At 34.3% G+C, this 26,442-nt stretch overlaps 1 long non-coding RNA gene across 2 annotated transcripts in view; it reads right to left on the reverse strand.

Moving 5' to 3' along the window:
• LOC137220752 (uncharacterized) overlaps positions 1 to 26,442 on the reverse strand; it is a 532,799-nt gene that overhangs the window by 350,696 nt on the left and 155,661 nt on the right. Inside the window, exon 5 of one of the 2 annotated variants that reach the window (XR_010941777.1) lies at positions 16,162 to 16,306. The exons of the other annotated variant lie outside the window; for it this stretch is intronic. This is a non-coding gene — a long non-coding RNA (uncharacterized lncRNA). The remainder of the gene's footprint in view (positions 1 to 16,161; positions 16,307 to 26,442) is intronic. 2 annotated transcript variants of the gene reach the window in all.

The following is a 26,442-nucleotide window of genomic DNA, read 5'->3' on the forward strand; positions in this document are numbered from 1 at the left end:
TCCTTATAAATGGTACTGTCATTCTTGAACTTAAATCTTTGTACACACCTTAATTATATCATTAAAATAATTTTATAGAAGTGGATATACTTTATAGAAGATATGCACTCATTTGAATTTTTAACACACACACACACACACACACACACACACACACACACACACTCTATCAAATTTACCTGCAGTGAAAGTTTACATTGCCAAGCATTATACCACAAAGTGTATTTTCCCATGATCTTGCCATGTCTGCATATTGTACATGTTTCTGGGTAATAAACTTAACTACAATGTACACATATATGTTGAATGTTATATATATACATATGTATACATAACAAATATATATATATGTTATGTATATATATATATACTTGTGTATATGTGTGGAGAGGGAGGCATAGAGATAGACAAAGAGGGTATATATTTATGCAATAAATATTTTTGCAGGTTTGATAGTGAAAAATATACTGTAGAAATGTTGTTCCATCAGATACTACATGGTAGCTCTCAATGTACTTGAAGAGGGAACATTATATTTTTGTGTATGTGCTTATTCACTTATTTATGTTTTTAATACACCTTTATTGGAGTATAATTGCTTCACAGGGCTGTTAGTTTCTGTTGCACAACAATGTGAATCAGCCATATGCATACATATATCCGCATACTCCCTCCCTCTTAAGCCTCCCTCCTACCCTCCCTATCCCACCCCTCTAGGTCGTCGTAAAGCACGGAGCTGATCTCCCTGTGCTATGTATGCTGCTGCTTCCCACAGCTATCTATTTTACATTTGGTAGTGTATATATGCCAATGATAGTCTCACTTTGTTCCAGCTTCCCCCTCCCCCACCGTGTCCTCAAGCCCATTCTCTATGTCTACTTCTTTATTCCTGTCCTGCCACTATGTTCATCAGTACCTTTTTTTTCTTTTTTTAAGATTCCATATATATGTGTTAGCATACGGTATTTGTCTTTCTCTTTCTGACGTACTTCACTCTGTATGACAGACTCTAGGTTCATCCACCTCACTACAAATAACTAAATTTCATTTCTTTTTATGGCTGAGTAATATTCCATTGTATATATGTGCCACATCTTCTTTATCCATTCATCTATCGATGGACACTTAGGTTGCTTCCATGTCCTAGCTATTGTAAATAGTGCTGCAATGAACATTGTGGTCCATGTCTCTTTTTGAATTACAGTTTTCTCAGGGTATGTGCCCAGTAGTGGAATTGCTGGGTCATATGGTAGTTCTATTTTTCGTTTTTTAAGGAACTTCCATACTGTTCTCCACAGTGGTTGGATCAATTTACATTCCCACCAATAGTGCAAGAGGGTTCCCTTTTCTCAACACCCTCTCCAGCATTTATTGTCTGTAGATTTTTTGATGATGGCCATTCTGACCGGTGTGAGGTGATACCTCATTGTAGTTTTGATTCACATTTCTCTAATAATTAGTGATGCTGAGCTTCTTTTCCTGTGCCTCTTGGCCATCTGTATGCCTTCTTTGGAGAAATGTCTATTTAGGTATTCTGCCCATTTTTGGATTGGGTTGTTTCTTTTTTTTTAATATTGAGCTGCATGAGCTGTTTATATATTTTGGAGATTAATCCTTTGTCCATTGTTTCATTTGCAAATATTTTCTCCCATTCTGAGGGTTGTCTTTTCATCTTGTTTATGGTTTCCTTTGTTGTGCAAAAGTTTTTAAGTTTAATTAGGTCCCATTTGTTTAATTTTGTTTTTATTTTCATTACTCTAGGAGGTGGGTCAAAAAAAGATCTTGCTGTGGTTTATGTCAAAGAGTGTTTTTCCTATGTTGTCCTCTAAGAGTTCCATCAGATACTACATGGTAGCTCAGTGTAGTTGAAGAGTTAACATTATATTTTAGAGTTGTATACAAAGTGAGTTCATATGCTAGAGTATGATAACAATACATATGGCAACAAGAAGCAAAATTAGAAGTAAATAATAATTATATTTTATCTAAATAAATGTACTAAATATCTCAATTTGCCCTTATGTTTTCTGCCAAAGGAGGCAGGCAGACTCATATGTACTAATCAATGGTTACCTTTGTTCTCTGGCTTTCTTTTGGGCTTGGACAATGGGGAATATCAGGAGGCAGAAGGAAGAAATTAGCACCATCATATGTGTTCCCCTGGCTCTCTCACACTGATACTGGCTTAGGGTGACTGAATCCTTCAACTAAAGTTTGCATCACCCTTTCACCTGGCCTTCTCAATAGAACTTTCACATTTCAGTTTCCAGAAACCACTTGGACTACTTGGTCTTTATAGTTATAGGCCTATTCAAAATATGTATTTCATATTGGATGAATATTGGTAGTTTGTAATTTTCAAGAAGTTGGTCCATTTCATCTACATTGTCAAATTTATGTGTTATTTATATTTGCTATGGTTTAAATATTCGTGTCCCCCCAAAATTCATATGTTGAAAGTCTAACCTCCAAGGTGATGGAGATGGGGCCTTTGGGGGTGATTAGATCATGAGGGCAGAGCCTTAGGGAATGAGATTAGTGACCCTATAAATGAGACCCTAGAAAGATCCCTCATCCCTTCCACCATGTATAGCCACAGCAAAAAGACAGCTGTCTATGAACCAAAAAGCAGGTTCTCACCAGACACTGAATCTGCCAGTGCCTTGATCTTGGACTTGTCAGACTCCAGAAGTGTGAGAAATAATTTTCCATTGTTTATAAACCATGTATTCGGTGGTATTTTGTTAGAACAGTTCCATTGGACTAAGACAATAATATTCCTAAATATCCTTTTGATTTCTGAAGTATCTATGATGATAACCCCTATTTCATTCCTGATACTGGAAATCTGTGTTTCTCTCTCCTCTCTCTCCTCCATCCTGCTTGAGGGGTGGGTAATTTCATTGATCTTTTCAAAGAACCCACTCTTTGTTCCAAAGGTTCTCTCTATTGTTTTGCAGTTTTCAATTTCACTGATTTCTAGTCTTATCTTTGTTATTTCTTTCTTTTTGCTTGCCTTGGGTTTATTTTGCTCTTCTTTTTCTTAAGGTGAGAACTTAGGTTATTGATCTAAGAATTTTCCTCTTTCCTAATGTGAGCATAGAATGCTATAAATTTTCCTCTCACACTCCTTTAGCTATGTCCCACAAATTTTGATACGTTAAAGTTTCATATTAATTGAGTTCCAGGTATCTTCTGATTCCCCTTGAGACTTCTTTTCTGACCCACCAATTATTTAAAGTGTGTTGTTCAGTTTCTATGTGTTTGGAAAATTTCCTGTTATTTTTCTTACTGATTTCCAGTATGATTCCACTGGTTAAAGAACACATTGTGCTTGATTTCAGTTCTTTGAATTTTACTGAGGTTTGTCTTATGGCCCAGGATATGATATACCTTGGTATACATTCTTTGATCACTTGAAGAAATGTATCCTTGTGTTGTTGGTTGGAGTGTTCTATAAACGCCCTTTAGATCCTGTTGGTTTCATGGTGCTGTGGAGTTTTATATCGCTGTTGGTTTTCTAATTATTCTATGCATTGTTGTTAAAGAGGTGGTAAAGCCTCCATTGATAACTGTGGATTTGTCTATTTTTTTTCTTCAGTTCCATCAGTTTTTACTTCACATATTTTGCACCTCTATTGTTTGGTACATACACATTTAGGATTGCTGTCTTCTTGGTGCATTACCATTATATAATGTCCCACTGTGGCTCTGATTACCCTTTTTGCTCTGAAGTCACTTTGATAATTATATAGCCACTAATACATTTTAAAATTAATATTTTCATGATACATGTTTGTTATCCTTTTGCTTTCAGCCTGCCTATGTTGTTATATTTAAAATGAGGGTTTTTTTTTAATAGACAGTATATAGGTCATAATTTGTCATTCACTTTGCCAATCTGTCTTTTAATCAGTGCATTTTGACCATATATTTTAATGTAATTAATGATACATTGGGGTTGTGCCAATTTACTTTTGTTTCCTGTTGGTTCTTTCTGTCTCTGTTTTATTTTCCTGCATTATTGTGTCAGAAGTTTTTTTAGAATTTCATTTTGATTTATCTGTAGTGTTTTGAGTGTATCTATTTGTATAGCTTTTTAAAGATTACTCTACGTATTATTACATGTATGTATGTATATATATATATATAAATATATATATATATATAAAATTACAATCTACTGGTGTCATCATTTTACCAGTCCTAGTGAAGTACAGAAATTTTATCTTTCTTTACATCACTTTGCCCTTCTCCATTTTTAGTGCAAATATCTTAAATATTCTCTCCATGTATTTTGAACCATATTAAACAGTGTTTAAATTATTGCTCAAACTTAGAAAGCTCAAGAAGAGATCTTCTTGAGAAAGCTCAAGAAGAGATCAAAAACTTACTGCATTTACCTTGATTTTTGCTTCTTCCTTTCCTGATATTCCAAGGTTTCTTCTTTTGTTTTTTCCTTTTTATTTAGAAAAATTTAAAAATTATTCCTTTAGAGTAGGTCTCCTGGAGAAAAACTATTTTCACTGAGAGGGTCATGATTGCCACTTCATTCCTAAAGGGATATTTGCCTTGGGCATAATAGCATTCTAGACTGATTGTCCTTTCCTTTCAGCCCTGAACTATATTGTGCCATTTCCTTCTGGTTTCCCTGATTTCTGATGAGAAATCCACTGTCTTTCTAATTGTGTTTTCCTCTATAATGTGTGATTTTTCCCTGGTTGCTTTCAGAATGTCTTTGCCTTTAGCTTTCAGAAGTTTCATTATGATGTGTCTTGATGCAGATTTGTTTGGTTTTATCATGTTGGGAATTTCTTACCTTCTTGAATCTACAGATTTATCTCTCTTTCCAAATTTGGGATGTTTTCTGCCATTATTTCTTCTAGTACTTTTTCAGACTCTCCTTGTTTCTCCTCTCCTTCTGGGACTCCAAAGACACAGGTCCATGAGGTTCCGTGTTTTTCTTTTCAGTGTATTTTCTCTCTGTTCTTCATCTTGGGTAGTTTCAATTGTTTATCTTCCAGCTCACTGATTCTTTCCCCAATCTCTCTATTATGTTGTTGAGCCCATCCACTGAGCTTTTATTTTCAATTATTGTATTTTTCTGTTCTAATATTCTCATTTGACTTTTCCTTATATCTTCTATTTCTTTGCTGAAACTTTTTCCCAAAAACTTTCTATCTTTTCATTTTTTTCAAGGGTGTTGGTAATTGCTTGTTGAAGAATGGCTGCTTTAAAATCTTTGTCAGGTAATTCTAACATCTCTGTCATCTCAGTTTGGGCATCCATTTATTATCTTTTTCATTCAGTTTGAGATCTTTCTGATTCTTGGTATGATGAGTGATTTTTTAAATTGAAACCTGAACATTTTAATGTTATGTTTTGAGATTCTGGATCTTTCTTAAGCCTTCTGTTGTAGTTGGCTTTTTCTGACGCTGCCTTGTTACCACTGGGCACAAACACAAGTCTTTGTTCCCCACTCAACCTCTGCTGATACCCAGTGTAAGGTCTCATTGTTATTGCTGAGTGGAAAAAGATATTCTAGTTTCCTACATGGTCTCCTCTGACACTGTTGTGGGGGTGGTCTCATTATCACTGGTCCACAATGCATGTCATCACCTTCCACTATCTTTGATATCACTCCTTGGTACTGCCGGGTGGGGTACCCCTGGGGACCAGGATCCCCACAAGTTCTCCAGAGACAATATGAGGGAATGACCTCATAACTGCATGACTGAAACTCTAGCTCCGTACTTAGCCTTCTTTCTACCTGCATGATGGGGGTGTTGGGCACCCTGTTATAGCCTCACAAGGTAGAAGTCTAGGCTTCCCACTTTGCTTGGCATTAATGGGGGTGCTAACACAATGTTTTCTGTGGTGTTTGACTGGAGTAGGGCTGTTTCTGTCTAAAGGTTTTCTGTCTTGCTAGCCAGCCCCTTTCTTGATCCCCTTGCTAAAAAGAACAGGACTTCGGCCAAGAGGTTATTTGCAGTCACTGGTATTTCCAGATTGCCAGCTTCTTCCAGGTTAAGTCTTGAATGTATGAGCAAAAAAAAAAAAAAAAAAACAACCAAAAAAACCCAGGAAATTTTATTGTGCTGTTCTTCAAGTTTCTAGCCAGTCCATCTTCTCTCCACCTTCAAGAGTCTTATGCTTATTTTATAGGTAATATCTAGGGGTTTTAGTTGTGCTTAACATGAGATATAGGGGAAACTTTGAAAAAAATATTTGGACATATTTTGATTGTTACACAGTTTTATTCTCGAAAATATTTTGTATTAATTGCAAGATCTCTTCAATCTTCAAGCACAGAAAAATAGAAACAATATATCCTATCTTGTATAACAAATCTTCAAAGAATGAGTGTCATTAAGTTTTTAATTCATTTATTAAAAAAATTAAATTCATTGCCTTCAAATTATAAGCCCTACAATTCAATTTCAAGAAAAGTATTAACCAAATTTTGACAAAAACTTTTGCATAACTGGAGGATGGAATTAAATTGATTTAGCACTCACAATGCAGGATGAATTTCCTCCATTTGCATCTGTTATTTTTGTGAAGTGATTTTTTTAGTTATGACAGCCATTAAAACCAGATATAGAACTAACTAAATTTGGACTAAATCTTTGAAAAACTGTACCATAAAATAAAAAACAAGTTTTACAAAATGACACATATATCATCATATCTAATCAGGGAAAGAAAGGTCTTTACCTTAATTAAGTTAAATTAATTCAAGAAAATGATATTTCACATATGGCATAATCGTTTTTAATTCCTAATTTTATATATGGTTTATGATGTCTATATTTTATACACTGGTATAATAGTGGATATATATACATATATGAAAATTTGATATGTGTGTTTGTGTGTGTGAGTGTGCTAAAGCAATTTATTGCTAGTAATACGTGAGTAAAAACTTTGGAGACCACTCTATTGTAGGCTGCATGACTTCTGTTTTACCAAGCTCCACAGATCATGTATTTAAACAGTAATATACAGCCTGATAAAAATACATGCTCTAGCAGAGGTACTTGGTCTCAGTTTATAACCAATTTGTAAAAAAACATGTTCAACTTAATAGCCAATGCACCTTGAAATAGGTACATGTGTTTGCTTTATGATCCCAGAGAAAAAATGTGTTTAGAAGTCAATAATGCTACATCATGTTTTAAATAGCCACATAAAGCATTTGATAATATGTCAAGACTAGGAAAGAAACTGAAAAGAAAAAAGAATTATTTGACCAACAATTTCTGAATTATGTTTCATCTTTTAATAACATGAAATGGTAGTGCACTCAAAACTAATTCTAATAAATGCTACTTTAACATTCCAGTCCTAACAATATCCAATTACTGTTGAAATTATAAAGCGAGAGCTTCAAAAATATAAAACTTCAATGACGTTTTTAAAATTTTAAGTCTGTCCGGTGCAGCCCTAAGCTGTTTTAACACATCATCATGACAGCTACATGACAGACAAAAACCAGGTCCATGTGACCTTACAGTAATCACAAGGCATGTACTGTTCTCATTATGTCTTCAAAGCATTATCAATAAAGAAGACTCTAGTATTAAACATTGATATTGGGTATTATTTTTGACACCATTTATACTCATCATACCTAAATGCATGAAGAAAAAATGTCAATGTCTATATATGTTAGAATTATTTGTGTTCTTTTTATGGGTCTGGAAGAATGAGAAATTGAAATATAATCAATTTCTATGATAATGCATTTATGAAAAGAATATTTTGGGCCCATTATTTGGCTAATTATTTGTATTTTATAGTCTTCACTACCAATAAGATTTTCTTAGTGGTAGTATAATAAATTTTCACTCCTACTAAGATAAGATTATATATGTTTTTCCATTCCATAGAAATACATACCAGTGACAGGTTCTGGGTTTATACATTATTTTCACAATAGGAGTCCCCAGATAATCTACATAGCTTGACCCACACTGAGATAATCATTATTGCTTAAAAGTTCATCCTATAACTTAGGTGTAGTCATTCCATAACAGGGAATCATACAGGATAACACTTAATCATGCCTAACAGAGCACTTTATAAGGAACACTTTCTCAATAAATACTAGCTCAATAAAATTATGTGACGAATTACTCAGTCTTCATTCCATCTTTCTACTTACCCTTTCTTTCTTCTATTTCCTGCATTCTTTTTTCTCTCCTATTCTCTCTCTCTTCTTCCCTTCCTTCCTCCCTCCCTTCCTTTCTCTTTCTCTTTCTTTTCTTTTTTCTTTCTTTCTCTTTCCAGTTGTTTTTTTGACTCAATATACCATGCATTAAGAAAAAGCAAATCTCCAAAGCCTAACTAAATGAAATAATCTTAGTGTTAGTATTGTTAAAATTGCCTTTACAGTTGAAAAAGCATAGCTGTCTCTGGAATGTGACTTTAGATCTTTTAATTGTCTAAGTTTCTTAGTACACTGAAGCTATTGAATACTTCAGTCTTCCATGGTTCTCCAGGATAACCAGTTGAATGTGCTATAATCAACTTTATGAACAGAGAAAATATATACCCCAGAAGCTGCATCCCTTTATCACACACTCAATAAATATGCTCATCCTATATTGGGATAGCACTGTTTGCTCCCAAGGCAGCAAAATGGTAAACGCTAATTAGACAAAAGCCTATAGGAAGGTTATATTCTATATAGGTTCTGTCCCTAAGTTGACCATCCTAAGCCCAACCACAGGTTAGAAGTCCTCTCAGGGGCTGTTTCTTTTCTAAATTGTCCCAAAAATGATGACTCAGTGGAGGAGGAAACTGACCATGAAATTCAACCACATGAACAAAAATCCCTTTAAAAGAGTTAAAAAGACTAGTCCTTGCAAGATGCCCAGGCATTAATCACTTATTTTTTTAAAACAGCACATTCTCTGAGATTTTAATTTAATTGCAGACAGTTCAATAAAATATCAAATCATGCTAACATGATGAAATAAGAAAGTGATTGTGTCTCCTTTTGCCCCTTCCATGTTCCTTTTTGCCTCTAGTTTCCAAACTGTGGATACAATTTGGGGTGACAATGAGGTATGTTTCTACCTTTCTCATTAACTGATGGGATATAAGCCAAGGTTTGTCAACTAGTGGCCCATAGGTAATGCCTTGTGAGTTATACTCGGTATTAGAAAAATCAAGGAAGTTCACAGATAATGTGCATTTCCAAATTCTTTCAATAACAGAATTGACTGCAGTAGAATGACACCATGCCCTTTTTAACAAATAAGTAGCTTTTCAATTTGCTATGGTCACCCACACTTACTCCCCTTTCCCCATGTTCTCTAATACCTGGCCATTTCACTTGTTTATTACCATTACCTGCCAGTCTTATGGAAGCATCTGAAACTGAGAGTCCTTACATAAACCAAGGTTAGGCCATTAGGAACTCAGAGTCTATTTACAAAGGAAGGCAGAGAGTTTTCTATATCCATGACAGCTATTTTTAAAAATAAGAACTGTAGTGTTCCTCTTCAATAAGTGGTGCTGGGAAAACTGGACAGGTACGTGTAAAAGTAAGAGATTAGATCACTCCCTAACACCACACACAAAAATAAGCTCAAAATGGATTAAAGACCTAAATGTAAGGCCATAAACTATCAAACTCTTAGAGGAAAACATAGGCAGAACACTCTATGACATAAATCACAGCAAGATCCTTTCTGACCCACCTCCCAGAGAAATGGAAATAAAAACAAAAATAAACAAATGGGACCTAATGAAACTTCAAAGCTTTTGCACAGCAAAGGAAACCATAAACAAGACCAAAAGATAACCCTCAGAATGGGAGAAAATCTTTGCAAATGAAGCAACTGACAAAGGATTAATCTCCAAAATTTATAAGCAGCTCATGCAGCTCAATAACAAAAAAACAAGCAACCCAATCCAGAAATGGGCAGAAGACCTAAATAGACATTTCTCCAAAGAGATATACAGACTGCCAACAAACACATGAAAGAATGCTCAATTTCATTAATCATTAGAGAAATGCAAATCAAAACTACAATGAGATATCATCTCACACCAGTCAGAATCGCCATCATCAAAAATTCTACAAACAATAAATGCTGGAGAGGGTGTGGAGAAAAGGGAACCCTCTTGCACTGTTGCTGGGAATGTAAATTGATACAGCCACTGTGGAGAACAGTATGGAGGTTCCTTAAAAAGCTACAAATAGAACTACCATATGACCCAGCAATCCCACTACTGGGCATATACCCTGAGAAAACCATAATTCAAAAAGAGTCATGTACCAAAATGTTCATTGCAGCTCTATTTACAATAGCCCGGAGATGGAAACAACCTAAGTGTCCATCATTGGATGAATGGATAAAAAAGATGTGGCACATATATACAATGGAATATTACTCAGCCATAAAAAGAAATGAAATTGAGCTATTTGTAATGAGGTGGATAGACCTAGAGTCTGTCATACAGAGTGTAGTAAGTCAGAAAGAGAAAGACAAATGCCGTATGCTAACACATATAGATGGAATTTCAGAAAAAAAAATGTCATGAAGAACCTAGGGGTAAGACAGGAATAAAGACACAGACCTACTAGAGAATGGACTTGAGGATATGGGGAGGGGGAAGGGTAAGCTGTGACAGGGCGAGAGAGAGGCATGGACATATATATACTACCAAACGTAAGGTAGATAGCTAGTGGGAAGCAGCCACATAGCACAGGGAGATCAGCTCGGTGCTTTGTGACCGCCTGGAGGGGTGGGATAGGGAGGGTGGGAGGGAGGAGACGCAAGAGGGAAGAGATATGGGAACATATGTATATGTATAACTGATTCACTTTGTTATAAAGCAGAAACTAACACACCATTGTAAAGCAATTATACTCCAATAAAGATGTAAAAAAAAAACAAACCAAGTCAGCCTGACTCCAAAGTCCAGGCTTGTGCTGCCCCAGGTGGATCCCTCTAGATTCCACCAAGTGGATGAGGAATATGAGTGGACTTCACAGAGCCTTGAAAACCCCCAAGCTTGTATATGAATTTTGTGTGTCTGCACAGGTTTTGTATTTTTTTCTGGGGAGAAGTTCTCTATATTGCATCAGATTTGTTTGGAACAAGAAAAATAAAGATTCATCTGGATTAACAATTAAAAAAAAAAAACTGTAGTGTTATGTTCTTATGAGAGGGGTCTAACCCTAAAAGTATCAATAGCTGTTAGTAGTTGGCACTGTTTTATTTTTATAAAATAGAACAGTGACAATATTTAATCTGAACAAAACTTTGAGTGTACATTGCCTTGTGAAACCAACAATGGGTAGAAAAAAAACTTCTGAGGCTTAGCATTTGTCAAGACGTGTCTGATATTATGGCATTTGTGTTACGCAATAATCGGACAACTTGTAGATGTAAATAGGACATGTATTAAAGTCTAAAGTTTAGGATATTTTAATATCAAAAGCTATAGAAAGCTTTTGGCAATTCCACCACAGAGAGTTTTAATAGATTCTGAATTTTTTTTAAAGACTAGGAAAATCAATATTTGTGGAATTTTCAAACCAGCCACAAGATATCTGGATAGGTATGGGCCACATATTATGTTTGAATGATCAACTTATGCCCCTGGATCTAAATATTATCTATATATTTTTTCATAATATACAGTATTCAGTAAAAATATGATTCACCTTCCTTTTTCATTTTAAAATTGTGTGCTAGATGTATCTAGCATCATAAATCTATCTAGCATAATAAAACAACATAAATCTTTCTGTTTCAATATATCTTATCAATTGAAAAAATTGAATTCTAATTTTAATACCTCCAATTAAATTAAATCAATTTTAAAAGCTTCTACAAAATTTTCAACATCATTGTGGTAAAATGTTACCAAAATAATCCAAAGATCCAGTTAGTTTGATTTCATTATCTGATAATGGTGAATTGAAAAGGAGTTGTAAATTTATAGCAATGCCATAGAACATTCCAAGAGAGGAATTTATTTATGCATCAAAACTAGTGTTAGTATATTTCATGATGTATGGGTTATTCATCCCAATTATTTTGTCTGTAGTCACAGTTATCTTATGATAACTATCTCATATGTTTACAATTTAAGTGAGATAAAATGTTAAGATTTTTGCTATGCCTATACCTGGAGATGAATGATCATTGTCACTGCAAACATATCTATTAATACTTTAACTCTTTAATAAATAGAGCTTCTAAATACATGATTATGGATATATACACATTATCTATAAAATATTTTGGCCAAAACACAGTAAGACTTACTATCTGCATTTGTTACCTAACATTCTGGTTATAAAGTGAAATTATCTAGTCCATTTGAGCTCTGCATACAAATGTATCTTATACTTCCATAACTAGTATGGTACAGTGAATACATTATGATTATAATAACAATGGCATCTTTTAAAAACTCTTGTTTTAGACTCATTATTATGTCTACCTCAGCATCAATTTAGCCATCATTTAGTTAAACAGTTCTGTTGGGAAGATTAGGGGAAATAATATATGTTTAAATTTCCAGCACAGTGACTGACATAGTTAAACTTTAAAAAAAAGTAACTGCTTTCCATGTTACTTTGTTTTCCTCTCCTACATTTTGCAAATAATTGTTTTCTTTCTTCATTTTGTCTACACAGATGCCATTAGCCAACATTTTTTAGAGCTAATCAAGTTCTCTTCTTTGAATAAACAATAAATTTTCATGATTAAAGCTTTCATAAAACAAAATGAAATATTTCAGATTTATGTCTGTTTATGTTTCTTAAAGCTGAAAGAATGCCGTTTTAGCATCGTATTAAAAATAAACACTCTAGGGCTTCCCTGTTGGCGCAGTGGTTGGGAGTCCGCCTGCCGATGCGGGGGACACGGGTTCCTGCCGCGGAGCGGCTGGGCCCGTGAGCCATGGCCGCTGAGCCTGCGCGTCCGGAGCCTGTGCTCCTCAACGGGAGAGGCCACAACAGTGAGAGGCCCGCGTACCGCAAAAAAAAAAAAAAACAACCCCCCAAAAAACACTCTAATGTCAGGCTGTTTGCATTCAAATGCCAGCTCTAACACACTTTAGTCATAACCTTGAGCTTCATGCCCTCTCAAAGTCTCAAATTTTCCTCTATGTAAAATGGTGATAATAATAGTAACTTATTCAAAGTTATTATCAGGAAAGCTGTGATAATCCGCATAAAAATTTATTAGCACAGTGCCTACAATATATATCCAATTTAAATGAAGATCAATTTCTATTATCATTATATTTTGTGCCAGTCTTTGTGCTATTATATTATCAAAGTAAAGTCTCTGCCCTCAAGGAACTTAGTTTGTAAGGCATACAGATAGCAACAAGCAAGTAGAATATATTTTTGTTTATCATGATGGGCATAAGTACAAGAACAATAGAAGAGGTATGTAGTCTAGTTCTGACAGTCAAGAAGGAGATAATATGTCTTGGCAAATATATGAAGGATGAAAAATAATTATCCTGGTCAATGGAAAATCATTGATTTTTCTAACCAGGAGCCCCCTTTTCCCTCACAACTGAAGTATCCCTCTCCGAAAATACTATTTTTGTGGACTTCTGTGACTCACATCATGATCTGTATGACTGTGATCCATGAGCTATTCTTTTTTCCTCTCCACTGTGACCCAAATACTCCAGGCTGTGGCTATTCCAGAATGAGGAAGACAACTTACCATTTGTTAATATAAGCCCCTGAAATTTTGAAATGTTCATGTTTTTCTTTCTACTGCTTATCCTAGTATATTAATCTATGAATACACCTAGATTTGAATCCCTGCTTCACTGCATGCTAGCTCTATGATCGTGAGAAATTTACCTAAACTACTTGGTTCATAATTCCTGTAACTGGATATGGGAATAATAAAGTTTGTGATGAACACAATATATATATATATGAAATAGTTTCTGTCCAAAATCCTGGCTGATTCCATTTTTGATTATTGTGAGCATCAAAGTATAAGACATGTGAAAAGTTCTTCTTCCAGTCCTCAGAACATAATTAGCTCAGTAAGTATTAGATGCTGTTATTTTCATTGAAAATCCTCTGCTTAGATGTCCAAACAAGAAAATGATACTGTCACTGAGCTACTTCTGTGGTTCATTCATTCAACAAACCTCTCCTACGTGTTTGACAGTATTCTAGGTGCTGAAGGTAAACAAGCAAATAAGAAAAGGCTGGATGGCTATCCAAATTTTTTTTGATACTTCATGGGGAAAAAATTTCTCCAGGATCAGCTCAGTCAAACTCCTGATAATTTTATTTGTCCCACCTACATGTGCTGACTATCTAGTATCTCCTTTGGGGGTTTCATAACTTCAATTCAGCTGCTATGCTAACACACCATCCCAAAAGATACCTATGATCACTGCTAAATGTAGTAAACTTGCTTTATATGAGGCCAGTATTAGTTTCTCTAACCATCTTTATCAAATGGATATTCCCAAGTGCAACAAATGTGAGGGATAGAAAAAGGAATACTACCTTCAAAGCCAAATGATTTCTCACTATACTAAATCTCTTAAATGGTCAACTTGGCACCATTAAATTTACTCACGATGGTACTTCCCAATTAGAAAATGTGTTTACATGTTGATGAGAAACATGCTTAGGATTTAATTGGAATTGATGATAGCACAGTAGTTGGTAAATTTAATGATGCCAACTGGTCATTTAGGTGATGCTGTCATTAGTTATATAGGCTGATAAAATCCTTATTTAAAAGGAGTATATTACATCATTAATTACGGAACAGAGCTATTCATTTCATGTGGCTAGATGTGAAACATATTGAAGAAACTCAGGGATCCGTTACACCAAATGTCGACTTTTGGTAGAGATGGAAATTCAAATATGCCACACATGTGTAGAAGTTACTGAAATAATAGTAGTTATTCTATATATTTTCAGAGTGATTGTTTAACCATTTTAGTGAGTGAAAAATAAATACACTTGAAGACAGAAATGGTAGACATTTCTGTTCATAACTGATTATTGCAGGACAAATTATATGATTAGTATATGACTTTCCAATTATCATGAGTGTAACTTTCCTTACTATTTATTAAAGTTAATAACCCCAATGGTAAGCATTTACTTAGAGCATCGTATAAATAATTAAATTGTATATAATAATTAAATGTGTACATTTCAGAAAGCACTTTCATATGCTTTATTTCATTTAATTGTTATAAAACTTTTGAGATTATACAAATAAGGAAGATTTCTCTCAAATAATTTCAATGACTTGCCCAAATCAAAGACAATAGATTACCAACTTTAAATATGAACTGCATGAACTAATGTCTGATTTGGTGTCCAGAGCTCTGAGTTAATTTTTGTAACAGTGCTGACAGAGATGAATATTATTACGTGTTAGCCATAGCAGTAGTGGTGGGTTTGGTGGTGGTGGTGCTAGCAGTAATTTTAGTAGTAGCAGTAGCAGCAGCAACAGCAGCAACAGCAGTAAGCAACAGGTAGTAGTGGTAGTGTTTCAACTGCACCATTTTCTCCCATATGTATTGTGAGAATATATCTGCAACAGAACTGCAGTTTAGAAGTTTTTTTGTGCATTAAATTTCCCAGTCAACAGAAACACAGGGCTATTTACACCTTCTAAATGCATCTTTCTTAATATATCTTTTAACCAATAATTTCTATAGATCCTTAGGTTCAGCATTGTAAAACTTTCTTTGTTTCATAAGAGAATGGGTAAGTTACATATACTATAGTGTTGAATCAAAAATGACATAATATTAAAATTATACACCCAAAGAAGGAACCAAATTTGATATATACTGATCTCTTCAGTGTCCATGAATGCCTTTATGTAGCAAAATGTAAAAGGGAAACTGATAATCATGATGAACATGTATCAGCATAGAGAAAAATGAGTGGGCACATTGAATAACTTCTTATTAAAATTATTAATAATGAGACATAAAAGCAATACCACACTAGACTGGAAGCTTGATTTGTATACTAGCAAATTATTACCACATGGTTGCAGGTGTTTTTTGAACTTAGATCTTAGATCTTTCTCAAAATAAGTAAGTTGCCAATAATCAAATGTACCTTACCTTGACCAAAGGAAATTAAAATACCCTCAAAAGGTAGCTCACCTCTCCTTTTCTTCTCCTTACAGATAGGCACTTTCTGCTTCTTCTTGTGGATGAAGACTCATCCAACAGATCCTGACTTTATTTAAGGTGAGTTTAAGTAGTCTGGTCAAATGAACTGGACTCTCTCAATTCCAATTTCAAATTCCTAAGAGAATATTAATAGTCTAGATGAATTCTAGTGTCTATTCCTACTCCAACGAATTGTAGCTGAGAAAGGACCACATATTATAAACATGGCAAGCATAAATAATATCTGTTATAGGTGAGGAAACAGTTCTCATATAAATAGGCACATACTCCAAGAGGTGATTAACATCAGTTAATTTTGAAATGAATTACCTAACCTCTCTGAATCTCAAATTCTTCTTCTGTAAAATGATGATTACAATACATTGTCCAAAGGGATATTTCAAGAAATAGTCATCATGTGCAAAAAATAACATGTCTCATATAGTGTCTGGTATACGAAAGGTGCTCAAAAAATGGCAGCAGTTGTGGACGGTGGTGATGGTATTACTGGGAAGAGACCATATGATGCTCATCTTTGTATTCCTCCCTAGGACTTACCACAGTGTCTTGTACATAGTTGGTTCTTAATAACTCTTCACTAAACTGTTCAAATTATACACTCTAGCAAGGACAGATAACCAGGTAGCATCTTCTTCATATGCATATATAATGGCCAGCCTGTGATTCTGACTTCAAGAATCACAACCTTCATCACAACCTTTTCATTCTGTAGGCAGATAAAGAGTATTTGTGAATCAACTACCTTCATAGTTTAAATTCAAAAGCCTCACGATTCTGACAAAGGACAACTTTCCTGATGTCTGACGTATTTTTTATTCTGGGTACACATTTGTCCTCAGCAGGACACAAACAGCATCATGGAAAATTGCTTTATTTTCAAATACTGTAATAGAAATGAAATGTATTTTGAAAACTCAGATATATTCTTACTCGGCAGCAACAATTATGCCCACAATCATAAATATATCAAATGCCTCATTTGTTCTTGTGTTGTTTCAAAGATTACTTTTCAAATGTTCTCATAGGGTAGTCTTGCAATTTTGTCATGTGTCATAAAAATAGAAGTTATTTACATAAACAGCATTCTTCATGAGGTCTGGAAATTTTTGTTTTCTGTATCTCTTTTTTTTTCCTTTCTTTAAAAAGCAGGTAGTGGACTAGAAAAAAGTAGGAGAACGTGACTTTTTCTATTTAATATAAATATGTATATATTAGTATGCACATGTATGTATTTGGAATAAATTCATGAATAAAACTATACATATTCATTCATTAAGCACCCACTTTTTATAGGTTAATGTTTTGGCGCTAGAGATTCAGTAGTGAACAAGCAGATAAAAACCTCTACCTTCCTGGAGTTATATTCTTAATAGAAGCCAGAAAGTGAACATTATAAAAAAGCAAAATGTGTACTATTTTCAGTGGTGCCTGGTTCTAAGGAGAAAAAAATGAATCAGGGAGGGAGGAATATGTAAAGCAGGTGAATTTTAGAGAAGGTATCAAGGAAAGCTCACTAAGAAGAGTATTAGTACTTACATATTACAGAACTTTCTTCTTTTTAAAAAATATAGGTTTTTCCTAATTTCAGAAGTAATTTAGGATGAACATTTAAAAAAAATTCAAACACCATGGACATATGTGACATATAATATGAAAGCTTCCTTTAATTCATGTTATATATGCATATATGTTTACCATCTCCCTCCACATAAGATCACCCTGTACATATTGCTCAATGACTTTCTCCTTCCTTCATCAATACTGTTTATATAAATTCCCATCAATTTTATTTAACTGGCCAGGTGATTTTAATAAAAACTGGAGTAAGCCTTGAGAGCAGAGCTTGAAAATATGAAGCCACTTTGACAGCACTAAATAAGAAGCAATAGCCCACATACACATCTTTAAAATGTCATTTTGAGTTCATGACAGATTAAAACTTTAACTTTAGTATAAACCCTTTCATTTATGAAGCATAATTTTAGCTTGTCTACATTCACAAAGTTTCTAAATAATGTAGTTTATTTGGGATGATGGATTATGGGAAGCTCGTTCATACATCCAACGCTTGACATTTGAAATCATGTTTTTGCTTTTTAATAATGAAGTAAGTTTGAAATCATGCCATGTTATACAGTATAATTTCTTTTATTTTTTAAACAAGTGGTCTCATCTTCATTTTTAATATATATAAGCCTAGGTTTTAAAAAGCATAGTTGTTAAAAGAAAAGCATAGTTGTTGATGAATCTTATATCTAAAAGTTTAACTAGGAACTAATATTTTCAGTAAGAAATAATCAAAATTATGAATAAACACTCTGATTACGATTTTTGTGATCAACTATAATTATTTGTTTGTTGAAACCAAATAACTGGCCTTCAATAGTATCATTTATGTCACTAAATGGTCATTTGTTTCAGTATCACTAAGATTGTATTCTTTGGCAGAAATTCAAAACACATTAAGATGTTCTCATTAATAGTAAGGTAAACAAGGCACGCTGTGTCACAACGCTAATGAATTGTTCTTTAGAATCAAGATAAGTGCAATAGGACCATAATAATTACTTCCTTTCTTTGTTCCTTTCTGCCGTTAAAATTATTTTGTTCTTTTTTTCCAAGTAATTGATTTGGTGATTCTATGTGATACCTTCTTATAATTGGAGTCTTGAGGTGCATGAATCACATCTTTGGTGATCCCTGTCCTTCTGCAAAAAGATATCTTCCTAACAAAAGCTGAAGAAGATGGGCTCAATGCAAGTTGTTAGTCCATTTAGGACTATTAAAAAAATTGCAGCAGGCTTTGTAAAGATACTCTTATTTAGCAGAGTAAATAACCCATTGGAAAGTACTGAGGCACTGAAAACTTTTCTTTGATGAAACATTAAAAAGCAACTAAAAAAAAAAAAAGAATAAAGGCTATTTTTATTCCCTTGTTTACACCCAGCCATATTGAACCAAAACAGATTTTGATTCAAATATGAATTTAAACATTTTATTTAAGATTATAGTAATGGATGTTTATTAATTTTTTTCTAGAATAAAGTTTAATTGAACAAAAATATGTATAAATAAATGGTAAGGTTAGAAGAAAGTAATTTAAGTTTAGAGTTGTAAGGTTGTTAAAGTACTCATTTTTCTTCCATTTTGTTCTTACTGTCATATCTGTAAATGATAGAGCATTTTGATGGTGGTGGAGCATTATTTAAATAATAAAGAGGAAATATCTTCAGAAATTAAGTTGCCTCAAATAGATAATTGTGGAATAATTTCTTATCATTTTTACAGTGTCTATTCCTTGTCTTTAAAATTTTGTAATTTGTGATTTGAAACAATGGTAAATCTCAGTATGATAAAAATTATAATAAAGGCAGCTAACCATTTTATTAAAAAGCAACTAAAGCATTTTGGTTTTATTTTAAGTAAGTATCTTAATCAATATTCAATGATATCGTCACAATTCGTAGATCCAAAGGGCTTAGGTGACATTCTGGTTGGAAGTTGAAGGCTAAGGAATTTATCTAAAATCTACTATTCTCTAGTGAAAAACATTTTTTAGTAAGTTGATATATTGAATATTTATTGGGGTGATTTTTGAGAGAAATTAATGGTGATGGAGTTGGATAAAGCCACTCACCCCAGCTGCTTCTAACTCTTATTATTTTTTAGAGTCCGAATGCTACCAACTACTGAACAGCCTAGTGCCACCAATTACTGCTGGGCAGTTTGCTAGATGCTGAGTGGACATAAAATAAAAGAGACAAAAAACTGCCCTTCAAACATCACAACCAAGTTTGTTGAGGGTTGGGTGAGGGTAGGTATATAAGCAAATAATTCTATTAAAATGTGATAGGTGCTAAAAAGAGGAGAGCTAAACTCAACTTGGAGATTCAGAGAAGGCCTTCTGAGTGAAAAGACGCTTTAATTGAAAACCAAAGAATACTGGAAAAATATTCCAAGCAGAAGAAAAAGCATAGGCATACGTAGAGGTATGAAACAAGATGACCAGTAATAAGAAACAAGCTAATTCTAAAAAATTCATGCTACTGGATTGCAAAAGAGAGAGGAAAAATGTGTAGAATTGTTGATGTAAGTAGGAACCAGCTCATTTAAGGCCTTATATGCCCAACTAAGACAACAAATGTACTCTGGGAAGCAGGACATTTTAGAAGTTTTAACCTGAAGTTGTGATGGTCTGATTTCTAGTTTACGAAGGTGACTATAACAATGAATGGCATCTTCATATTCCATAAAAGCATGTTTCATGAGGAGAGTTAAGAGAACTGTCAGGGATAAAGTTCCATCTGGATAGATTTTCCTGGTAAAGTGACGATGAAGGTATTGGTAGTACGTAGAAAAATTTTGAGAGTGAAGCATAGCAGAAAATGAGGAAGTGAATTATGCAGATTCAGTGTGAAGCGCCTGTGAGATCAACCAAGTGAATATATCCAGTGGGAAAGCTTAGACTTAGGGGAGACCTCCTGATGACTTACCCTTGGTATTCATCAGTAAATATGTAGTAGTAAAAATGTTGTGAGTGGTGGAATCAGCATGCAGAAATGTGAAGAGAGAGGACAAATAATGGACCAAGAATAGACGTTTATGGAACAAACCCTCTCATTTGGATTACAGGTCATCACAGGGAAGCCTACAAAAGAGGATGAGAAGAACCACAACAATAATTCTGATAGGTAGGTATTTCATCCTGATTTTTTCAGGTGAAGACTCTGAGCCTTAGAAAAATGTAACTTGCCTAAAATATTATAGCGAGGAATTGTCTGAATCAAGATTTTATCCCTAGTATTTTTGACTCCCAAAGTGTGCCCTTTCTCTGTATTGTGAAGCCATCATGCCAAACTATAATGTTCTTAAGGGTCAGGATTATGTCTTCAACTTCCAAAATATCCCCATAATGTAAGTATATAATACATGCTTTAAAGAAACACTTGATTTTATTCCACAAAAACCATAATGAATTAATTGTCCTTTCCTGTAATTTTAACCAGATGTATCCTTTAGTTATGCTGCTTGTGATAACTTTTTTTTAATATTAGCATTTTGACACTGATAGTGCAGTTTAAAAGTTTATGTCGTATGCAAACACTTTTAATTAAACGATTAAATATATACTTTAACAGTGACTTTCATTCTTCAAAACAAGAACTTTTATTACAAAATTATACAAAATTCTAGTAGATGAAAAATTTAACTATTCATTCATGAAATCAAATGAGGCCCTCTTCTATTTTTTTTAAACACAAAAGTAAAAAAAAAAAAGATATTTCTTGTACTTGTCATAAAATGGTTATTTTTTATGAGGTTATATTGGGAAAATGTATGAAGCACTAGTCTTATGAGAAATTTATCATAAATTAACAAAGTATCACAGTACCTGCCTTTCCCTACTATGAAGCAATTTTGCTATAGTGAGCTATATCATACAGAATTACATTTAAAACAAATTCAAATCCAATGCAAAAATTTGTGTTTGCTGACAGAGATAGAAGATACTGTTTTCTTTGCTAAACAAAATAAAATGTACCCAAAACTTAAGTATTTCAAAAGAAGAAAATGTAACAAAAATTTAAAGCAGAAACTTAAAGTGATCTTATATCCTTTTCCATTTGTGGATTCATTTTAGATATTCTTTTCCCCTAACTACTTAGAGATATAAATAACCTGAGAGAAAACTGCAGAGTTATCATTGAAGCATCATGAAATTTTAGAGAGATCTATTATCAATCCAATTAGATTACAGATTAAAAAATTATGGAGTAACCCACATCTATATATAAAGTAGGTTATGTAATATGCCATCATTTTGAAAGTTATTTTTTATTTGAACCAATATAACGTAATTTTTTAGGATTCTAATTTAAGTATTACTCTGTAGCAGTTACATGTTTCCTATCTTTCATACACATTCAAAATTTTTTAATTCTTTCCATATTCACTGAGAATATATGTTCTACCAAACACTGCGACAGTTTCTGTAGATAAAATGGTAAAGAGGACATGATTCCAGCTTCACAACTGCACTGTTTCTACAAAAGGTAAAAAGCTACATTTATAATACTGTCACAAGCTGGGTTCTCCAGATGCAGATGCTAAGACAGAATTTGGGGGTGCAAGATGTTTAATAGGGATTAACATCTGTGAAATGAAGGGGAGGGGTAACGGAACTGGGCAGTGGAGGAAGTCAAACTATAATACAGGACCATCAAAGCCTTGGCCTCAGTAGAGAGCTTTGGAACAAGTATTGACCATCAAAGTGTCCTACCTGGAGGTGATATGGCCAGGCCTTTGTACTCCAGCTTTAGTCAGTCATCAAATGCAGGCAGCACAAGAAATCCTATAATGTTGGGCAAAGGTGATCTCTGTAGCTGGGCAGTCCCTGAGGATCTGACAGATGGAAACTGCCTCTGAAGGTACTCTCAGTGTCTGGACAGCCAAGTCTTTAGTTAAAGGGAGGTGTGGGCTGCTCATTCCCATATCTACCATATCCATCATAAAAACACTTGGTGAATTACAAAACACTTGGGAGTGAAGGTAGGGGGACCACTCCTATTTTCTTCCTGGTTCCTGAAGCCATGTATTCTTTCTATGCAAGTGCAGAGCCAAATAAAAGTCTTTAATTCAATGCATATACTGCATACTGAATTATAACACCCCATAATATTGTCACCAGGCTGTCTCTCCAGTTGGGTCTTCAGTAAACCTTTCCAGTGCTCTATCATGCTGGCAGCTTGGGTGGTATCGTATGTGATGGGCTCATTTCTGCCCTCCTTTGTATAAAGTGGGTCATCTTATCTGACATGACGTTATGTGGGATACAGTGCCAGTCATTAAAATACTCTGTAAGCACTCAAATAATACTGCTGGCTGAGAGCTTGTGGGCAAGAAACGCAAACCTACTGAGAGAATATGTGTCTATTCTTCTGATGATTCTCCTTCCAGGATGTAAGGAGAACAGTCATTAACTTGACACCAAGTGACCAGTCTGTCTCCTCAAGCATTAGTACCTATCAAAGACTCAGTATTAATATCTGATGCTGACTCTTAGTAGATCAAATTTAGTGGATAAGTGCTATTTGCTTTACACACAGCCTCTAAAACCACCACTGTAGCCATTTAACACTTGTGTCCATTCTGCGGGCATTGGGAGATCAGATTACAGGCACAAACTGATTTCATCTGACAGTCCATTTTGTCCACTTGGAAGTTTACAGCCTCGTCTGTGGTGAATGCTTTCTGGTGACGATGAACATTGTGCCCACTCTTGTATGTCCATTCCTATGCCTCTACTCCAGGCAGTCTTGTCCTCAGTTTCCTAATTTGGTTAGCTCCCTTTCCTTGGTGCACAGTTATCTGAATAAAATGGCTGGGCCTTTATAGCCAGATCTCAATCAGTCACCAGATAGGCTGACCCCGGAAAAGGTATGACTTCAGGCAAGGTGACTTTTTGCAGCTAAGGTATATCTTGAAGAAGCTCACAAATAGAGGCTGTGCGTTGACCACACACCCTGAAGCCTGACAGCAAGTCCTTCTTTGAAGAGGATGTGGGCAGTATGTCTCTCTATCTACCACAAATATAATACGACAACAGCTTCCTTAGCAGAAAACATGGAGTAGTTGAGGAAGGAGATAAAAGGAAGAGTGCCTCATAGATAGCCCATGATCAAATTATTTGGCAGCAATCAGATTATCTAGATGAAATAATGATAGACATGTATTTTATATTTTGATTAAAAATGTTCCTTTTTCCTTCCTCTTTACCCATTCCAGGTTCATAAAGGGGCAACTCTAGTTATTTAGTTGAGTATAGAGGAAACAGTGGTCAGAGAGTTCATCACAAACGGGGAAATAAAAAAAAGGTTGAGCAGATATTTGAAAATTAAACAAAAGAGCAGAAATTAGGTGCATGCTTGGGGATGGGGAGAGAACATGGTGGGTGAGTTGTTAAGGCAGTGGGAAAAGCATACATGCAAAGACCTAAGAACAAACCAGTATGGTGATTTGAAAACTGCAAGTTGCTTATTGCGGAATGAACAGCAAAGAGGCAGGGAGTAGTAGGATACTTAGCTGGTGAAATAATTAGGAAATGCATTTTAAACTTGAAAAACATGCTGTGGAATTTGGACTTTATTCTAGGGGTTCTAGGAATACATGAAAGTTTTTAAGTAGAGTAGTGATATGCTCACATTTTATTTGTGCTTCAGAAAGGTCATTGAAACTGCAGTTTGAAAACAGATTCAAGAGAAACTCTGCTGTTCTCAAACACTGACAACTTCATAGGATCCCTCTCCAGTAAAAAGGCCTCCTCTATTTCCAAAAAGTAACTGTTCACTATCCAAATGTCCAATTACCTGTGCTTCCAAATTTCCTGTAATAGAAAATGACCTTGAAAAGTTTTTAATGAGAGCTGCAAGCAGAGAAAGGCTACTGTTACAGCAAAAAGATTTCATGGTAGATTCCATCCATCTATGTTTAAAATATGAAATGATAGCAAAAATCAGTTAAAATTTTATGACATCTGTGATAAATGCAGAATATGATTAAGTCTCTAGTAGTAAGTAGGAAGGAAGCAGGTCAAATTCCAAAATTCTGGACCTAATAATAGAGTATAGTCCATAGTAATCATGAAAATTGACTAAAAATAATGACCAAATTAGAGATCTCATAGTGCTCAGGCAGATTAAAAATTTTAACACATAAAATAAAAATTTAATATATAATGATCTTGGTACAAAGAATAGAACAAAAGCTCCTGTTTTTATTCCCATTATGTATATCGTTGTTCCCAAAAGATAAGACTTGGATTTTATGTCAAGATAAACTACAATGCATGGATTTTTTTTTTTGTTTTTACTCTGGAAGCTCTTCAGATTATTATTCCAACACCCAAATACTCACATCAGATCATCTAAGCAAGGAATAAAATACTTCAGTACAGCTAAAGACTACTTTGTAGCTCAGAAGGGAGGGCCTAAAATTTATAGGGGTAGATATGAAAGAGCATTGCATAAGGAGTCAGGCTATAAAATGTGAAATTAAGAAACAATAAGGCTTAAGACTACATAAGGTAAAATAAAGACCTGGATATAAGAGTTTCAGTCAAGTGTAAGCAAAAGCAATAAATTCTGCTTGCATAATTATTACAATTAGAGACAGTTACTTTGTATGCATTTAACCAGGAGTATGCTGTTTAGTCTACTTGTATAGTAATAGTGGAAACGAGAAAGCATGTAATATAGGAACACCTATATAGGGAAAATGAAAAGTTTACCCTGCCATACATGGCAATCCATAACTGAAAAATATGACTAGTAAATGCTCATTTATCTGAAACCATTTTGAGATATGGTCTCATTTTCTATCCCACAGTGAAATAACTTTTCCTATCCAATTAGAAATTTTCCTCTTCAGTCAATATTTAATTTTCTTTCTCTCATATTTTCCAGAGCATAGGGGTTTTCTCTCTCCTCTTCATTTAGAATTGAGGGTCTGGGATACTTTTCCAGCTGAATAAGCAAAATGCATAAATCTGGACAGTCACTGAGCAAGAGCACAGGTTCCACTAAGGACTAATGAATACACTTCTTCAACCGTTTTAAAATTATTATCCTATTTATTGGGTCAATGAAGAGAACAACAACTTATAAGATCATTTCTGTAATTTTCCAAACAGCTAAAAATAAGACCTTAGAAAATTTTTTCACTTAGTTGCTGATTATTATGTCTATTTAATATGACTCAGATCTCTTTGTGTCTGAAAAGCACTTTTGGAACTCCAAGCAGTTTTCATTATATCACTGTCTCTCTGATTGCTTCTTGAAAGCATTCTATACCTTAAAGCTAATTATTATAAAAAATACAAGGCATCTTTCAGTATGACTTAAATTCAGGTTTGGAATGATGATTTATACAGATCCACCCTCTTACCCACTCCATTTTCCACAGTATGGGTCCTCAATATGGCCTATGAAAGAGTCTAAGAGTTTATCTCAGGGACTAATCAAGCCAGACTGCCCAAATAATTTTAGGAACAAATAGAATTTACATTTATATGTGACCATTAACCATTTCTGTGAATTAAAGTGCTTCTATTTAGTATGTCCAAGTTTTAATTTATATTTCATGAATAGCTATTAATATCATGCCAAGAAAACTGAAGTTTAATATATGTATAAAATGTTTGTGTAGACATGCACAGTTTCCCACATGAGGGCCAAATCACTGTGATAATGTTAA

Source organism: Pseudorca crassidens, chromosome 3 (genome assembly GCF_039906515.1).
Source record: "Pseudorca crassidens isolate mPseCra1 chromosome 3, mPseCra1.hap1, whole genome shotgun sequence".
Taxonomy (NCBI): domain Eukaryota; kingdom Metazoa; phylum Chordata; class Mammalia; order Artiodactyla; family Delphinidae; genus Pseudorca; species Pseudorca crassidens.